Raw genomic sequence first — 6,902 nt, 5'->3', positions numbered from 1 at the left:
AAGGAAGGCATAATTCTTTAAAGAAAAAGAAAGAACTTTGAGTTTATTGAAGAACTAAATGAATAAATAAAGTAGAAGAAGATCACTAGTATTTCTCCTTCTCTAATTATTTAGACATAATTTACCTCCTTCTTGGAAGGATTTAGTCTTTGAAGTCTGCTGCACATGCCTCACCACCAGCAAACTCGCCGCCCACTAGCACGCGCCACCATGGTCAAGAAGTCACCATCGCCGTCTCCCCGATGCAACCGTCACGAGCCCTACAAGACGGGGGCAAAAGACACAACTTGAAGCATGGCCAGCAGCACTACGGTCACGCGGGAGGGAAGAACCTCCACCACCAACGGTGGAGGTCGACCGAACGTGGCAACAAACATAATAGTCCCAGATGGGTACAGGCAGGCCCAACTGGACCGTAAAGACTCCCTCCCCCCCCCCCCCCACGCGGAGGCACACCACTCCCAAGAGGGTCCGGTTAGTACCCAAGCAGGCCCATAAATCCCACCGCCGCGCTGCAACAGGCCGACCGTCGGCCTCAACTTCGCCACGGTCACCATCTCTAAGGGGCTTCATGGCCGAGCAGTGAAGCCGACCCGCCGTACCCAGATGAGGCTCGTAGGGCCCAGGTCTAGGTCGGGCGGGCGCCGCCCCGCCATGCCAGTGATGCCTCGCCGTCGCCGGAGTAGTGCACCTCGCACCGACATCGCATCTCGGCCGTTGCCGAGCCCGTTCCTTCCGAAGCGCGCCACCACATGCCGAGGTCCGCCCCGTTAGAGTTGCCCTAGTGCACGGGCGATGAAGAGCCGTCGTTGTCGGTACCGCGCGAGCTTTGCTTGGCGGCCTCCATTGACAACGGCGGGAGAGGAAGGAGGCATGAGGATGGGGCACGACAGAGACGTTCGGGGCCGCCCCGGTCACTCTCGAGGAGGCGACGGGAGCGATGGTTTCTTTTTATGGTTTGTCGAGATGTCTAGAGGCAACGGTTCGAGTCATTCAAGCACGTGTCGAACGCCACGATCTTGATTCTAATCTTCATCTTGCCTATCACTACTCAACGTCTTCAGCAGGGTGAGAGCAACTCTAGCAGACCACCGACAGATCGGAACCAATTATCTGGGGCCCGGATAAAAGTTATCCAGTATTAGGAGTCGTGTTCTAGTCTTCGAGATTAGTTACTTCAAAATATACCACTTATTCCTTTTTAGAAAAAAATGCTTAACTTCATTTAGATACGGAAGTATATAAACATATTTAATTAGTTATAGAAGAGCACAACACAAAACCCCTACGCTATCTGGACGAAGTTAGCAAGCGCGGCAGGTAGGTGATCCCTTTCGAACAACATGTAACATACGCGTCGTCATTCTTCGATCATATATCTGGTTTGGTCTCATCTCCCCATTACCAGATCGAGCACCACGAATGTTTTCTTAGATTAGACAGGCATGCGCGCAGCTGGGGCGATTCGTATTCCGTTCTAGACTGATTTTGCTGCGGATAAATGTGGCCTAATTAACGCCATTTGCTTCCACGTCTCCGTCATCCAATTATGCTAGCCCCCTGACTTGGTCAATCGCACATACAACGATCCAATACACCTAGCCACTGACCAACTGTCATCTACAGCTACATCATGCGTTTACATGGCAGATCAGATCAGATGTTTTTAAATTAGGATCCAACAGTCGTTGTTGGTCAGTGAGCGTGAGTGACCAGGATCGCAGGGCAAAAGGCTGGCTTGGGTATGCTAGGGTGGTCCGGCTATGTCAGTGTCCACCTCCTTGTTCAGCGGATCAGGCTAGCTAGCGCCCATGAATGAACCCAACCGCTCGACACTTTGCTTGTTTGGATGTGGCGAATGAAACAGAGAAAGAAAAAAGTTGTGAAATGGAAGCAACACGGTTAGCTAGCTAGGTGTGTAGTGTGATTGATGTTGCAGCTGCGATTGGTAGCTTGGGCCAAATTTTGGAACTTCACTGAGCAGGCTCCGTAGGTGTTAGCCTGTTACAATGCCACTTGTACGTTTTGTTTGGTTGCTCGTGAATACATTTTCTACATCGAAGAGGGAATACCGCTCTTACTGTTTGATTGGCTGCACACATACATTTCTACTTTGTTGATGCAACGGATCACTTGTTTAGTTGCATACGTGAACCTGCTATGGTAACCCTCTTTCATTAGAGTTATGAGGTTACTTAGTACTACCTCTGTTTCAAGGAATAAGACGTTCTTATTTTACGTGCTTTTTGTTTGATCAAGAATTACTTCAAATAGATAAGCATTGTTTGCATGAAATTAGTATCATTAAAAAAGTGTTTTTCAATACGAATCCAACGATACTAATTAATATAATTAAGATTGTGTTTCTTAATTTTTATGGTCAAAGTTCATCTTGGAATACGCGTGCGCCTTATTCCTTGGAACGGAGGTACCTCCGATTCAAGGAATAAGGTGCCCTTATTTTACGTGCTTTTTGTTTGACCAAGAATTACTTTAAATATATAAAAATTGTTTGTATAAAATTAGCATCATTAGAAAGTGCATTTCAATACGAATCCAATGATACTAATTACATATAATATAATCAGGATTGTGTTGCTCAATATTTATGGTCCAAGTTCGTCTTGAAATAAGCGTGCGCCTTATTCCTTGGGACGGAGGTGTTAGTAGTGCTGAGCAAAAAGAACACATGCAACAATATTCTGTTCATCAAAAGGTGTTAGTAATATGGTTAGCTAGCTAGCTGCTACGGTTAGAATTGCACTTCCCGCGTGGAGAATAGTGGGGGTGTAGTACTCCCTCCATAGCATGTTTCAACTATAGTAAAGTATCCGTTTAGATACATGTATATTTAATTGAAGTTGAGATATCTTTTTTATGAAGGAAGAGAGCATGATCGATGTTGCAGCTTATATCATTGCATGGTGGATCGAGGATGCGTTGGTACGCAGACATCAGCCATGCATGCGTGTTAAACCATTGTGAGGTCATGATAAATTGTTGGTGGGCATCATGCTCGCAGATGTCTGTCGAATTGTATTTTTCCCTCTTCCCTTTTGTCCCTGCCTGCAGTGTCAGCATATCTTCAAGCTAGCGTGCGTGTCCATCCAGGCGTCCATGTCGGGATAAGTATCAAAGTGCCAACCAAGCAGGACATATCTAGTGCAAGCTATTCTCAATCACGGCAGTACAGACAATTTTTAAAATAAATAACACAAAGAAATGAGTGGATTAGTGTGAATTGAGCGGACTACAAAATTCATCTTCAGATTTCATTCACACATTGACACAAAATAGAGTAAAATTTACAAATTCAACCATGAATAGTGGCAAAATTTACTCTCAGTCCGCTTGGGAAAGAAGTGACTCGATTTTATCTAGATCCATCTGTATCTGAACAAAGTTGAGCCGAACATAGGTTATACATTTTACAACCTAATTTGAGTTTGAAAGTATTCTTATGGTCTGTCTTTTGTTTCTATTTATTGATTTTGAAGATGTTCATATGCTACTCCCTCCATATCGAAAATAAGTGACGTTATCTATATGCCTTTAGCCAAACTTCAAAAACATGCACCACAAATATCAATTAACAAGAAACTAGAATGGATGTAACAAATGGGAAGCGGACTTTTGGCTCTCGGGTGCAACGCACCCCCATAGACCCAAAAAAATTATACTCCCTCCGTTCCTATATATAAGCCATATAGTTTTTTGAGAAAAATTCCAAAATATAAGGTTTATTGCGTTGCCCTACTTGTATAAATAATATTTTTAGAGATTTGATTAGGTTTACTTATCTTATGCAAAGTCCTATATTAGCTCACGGCAATTATTTAGGGTTAATCCTAGCCGAATATGGTGTAATTTTTCCTAAATATGCGTTTCTTAATTTCCGTGCCAAAAACTATATGGCTTATATTTAGGACCGGAGGGAGTAGTAATTTAAAAAAGTAAAAAAATTGAATCTTCCTAGAAACCAAGGATGATCAAGTTTGTACTCGTGAATAAATGTTTGGAAACGAAATGATTCCAATGGTCTCCAGTGCAAAAAAAGATAAAATTATGACAAATATAAAATGAATAGTACCTGGTCATGGGGCATTTCAAGTTTTTTTTGTTTTACCGAGGATACAATAAAAGTAATTTTCTAGGGAAATATTTTGTTTCAAGTACAATACCTGATCATCTTTGATTCCCAAAACAGTTTAATTTTTTAAAAACTTTTTAATTTTTTTTACTTTTCCAAGTATAGGGGTGTGTGGCACCCGAGAGCCAATATGTATTTCCCGTAACAAATGTTGCTTTTGTGATGCGGAGGAGTCTGTTGAGCATGTGTTTTTCTCTTGCTCTTTTGCTTGTTTGTTGTGGCAAAATAATTCATGATGCCTATGCTCTTCCAACACCGCCTAATGTTGCCAATATGTTTGAGAATCGGTTGAATGAATCGATAGTAAGGACAAGGCTAGGATTCGCATCGGCCTTTCAGCCTTATGTTGGAAAATGTTTTTTTAGGCAAGATACAACTTTTCATTTTTCTATAGTTTGTCTACATGGTATCACACTGGATCAAACTTTTGTCCTTTCTTCCTATGTCGGATAACCGGAAGCACATGGTTTCTCGATGCAACCATTTGGTGACGCTCGCTCGGGATATCTTCCGTTCGGGGTCGTTAAAAGCATATATATTAGTAGACTACGAGTTGCTATATGCTTGTTATTTTCAGCTAGTTGATTCTGAAATGACGAGATGTCGTCTAGAAGGGAGGAGGTGAATAGGCGTTTTAAAAACTATTACGAAATTAGCTTATAAGAATGCGTAATCAAACTAATGTTTATTTTACAAGCACGAAACCTAATATGCTAGACTCAACTAAGGCAACAACAAGAAGTCAAGCTAAGGATAGGCACAAGATATATAAACACAAGTGATACCAAGATATAAGAACTTCAAGCATGATGGCTATCACAAGAAAAGTAAACTCGGATACAGAGATAACCGAGGGACGCGGAGACGAAGATGTAGTCCCGTGTTCCCTCGCACAAAGTGAAGTACGTCAAGTTGGAGAGATGCGGGTTACCATGAAGGTCTCCGAATGCCACACAGGCTCACCTTCTTCTCCAAGCCAATTCCACGAACGACAAAAGTCTTTCCCTTATGGTTAGATTTTCCTCCACTCCAGAGATAGCAGGCTACACAACCACTTTACAAACCTCCAAGAAGGAGAAGTCCGGACCTCTTCACAAAATCTTATGAAGAGATCACCGGAGCACCAACCGCCAAGACAACTAGGAAATAAACCCCCCAAGACTAACAAGTTCACGGTCTCTCACTCAAACTAATCGTAACGGAGAGCTCAACACTTATGCAAAGATGCAAAAGCAGAAACACCAAGGCTGTTCAAATCCTTCACACTCAAATTTCACCAAAGCAGCAAATGCTATGGAGGAACTAGAGAGGGGGGACAATGGAGGAAATAAAAAATGACTCCAAAATCTAGATCCCAAGAGTTTCCCTCACTTAGCGGAGAAATTGATTGGTGGAAATCGCGGATTTAGATCTCCTCTTACAAATCCCTGAAGAAGATGCAAGAATCATGGCAGAGAATGGACAAAGTAAGCTTTTTGAGGTTCAACAATGGATTATGAGAGAGTGAAAGCAAATAGAATGGTTGTTCTTACCTCCTCGGGGAGGAAGAAGGGCTATTTATAGTCCAAGGAGGCAAACATGTAGCAAAATCGGCAGCGCTGGGCCACAGGTTGGACCTACCGATGGGACGAATGGTGCGCTGGAGCCAGCGCCGAACCAAACCGGCGCCACGGCCGGCAGGGCCAGAGCCTGGGCTAGACGAACCGGAGAGCCGTGATATGTCTCCAACGTATCTATAATTTCTTATGTTCCATGCTAGTTTTATGACAATACCTACATGTTTTATTCACACTTTATAATGTTTTTATGCATTTTGTGGGACTAACCTATTAACAAGATGCCACACTTGTCGGTTCTCGTTTTACTGCTGTTTTTGATTTCAGAAAAGTTGTTTTACAAATATTCTCGGAATTGGACGAAACAAAAGCCCACGGCCCTATTTTCCACTGAGTGTTCCAGAATACCGAAGAAGAGTCGAGGAAGGCCAGCACGGGGCCCTCCCCATCTGGCGGTGCGAGGGGCCCCACAGCCGCGCCAAGACGTGGGGAGGGAGCCCCTGGCTCCCCCGACGCTGCCCCTTCGCCTATTTATTCCTTCATCCCTGAAAACCCTAGTACCGAGAGCCAAAATACCAGAACAGTTTCAGAAACCCTATTGTGCTATCATGTTTATATCTTGTGAGCTGCCTATCATGATCAAGATCATCTATTTGTAATGCTACATATTGTGTTTGTTGAGATCCGATGAATATGGAATACTATGTCAAGTTGATTATTAATCTATCATATATGTGTTGTTTATGATCTTGCATGCTCTCCCTTGCTAGTAGAGGCTCTGACCAAGTTGATACTTGTGACTCCAAGAGGGGGTATTTATGCTAGATAGTGGGTTCATGTCTCCATTGAATCTGGGGGAGTGACAACAACCTCTAAGGTTGTGGATGTGCTGTTGCCACTAGGGATAAAACATCAATTTTTTGTCTAAGGATATTTGTATTGTTTACATTACGCACACTACTTAATGCAATTGTCTGTTGCTTGCAACTTAATACTGGAAGGGGTGCGGATGCTAACCCGAAGGTGGACTTTTTAGGCATAGATGCATGCTGGATGGCGGTCTATGTTCTTTGTCGTAATGCCCTAAGTAAATCTCATAGTAGTCATCATGATATGTGATGTCTACGCACGCTTCTATTCCTGTAGACGGTGTTGGGCCTCCAAGAGCAGAGGTTTGTAGAACAGCAGCAAGTTTC

The sequence above is a fragment of the Lolium rigidum genome, chromosome 6 (assembly GCF_022539505.1).
Source record: "Lolium rigidum isolate FL_2022 chromosome 6, APGP_CSIRO_Lrig_0.1, whole genome shotgun sequence".
In the NCBI taxonomy this organism is placed as follows: Eukaryota; Viridiplantae; Streptophyta; class Magnoliopsida; order Poales; family Poaceae; genus Lolium; species Lolium rigidum.
This window is presented reverse-complemented; position numbering follows the sequence as displayed.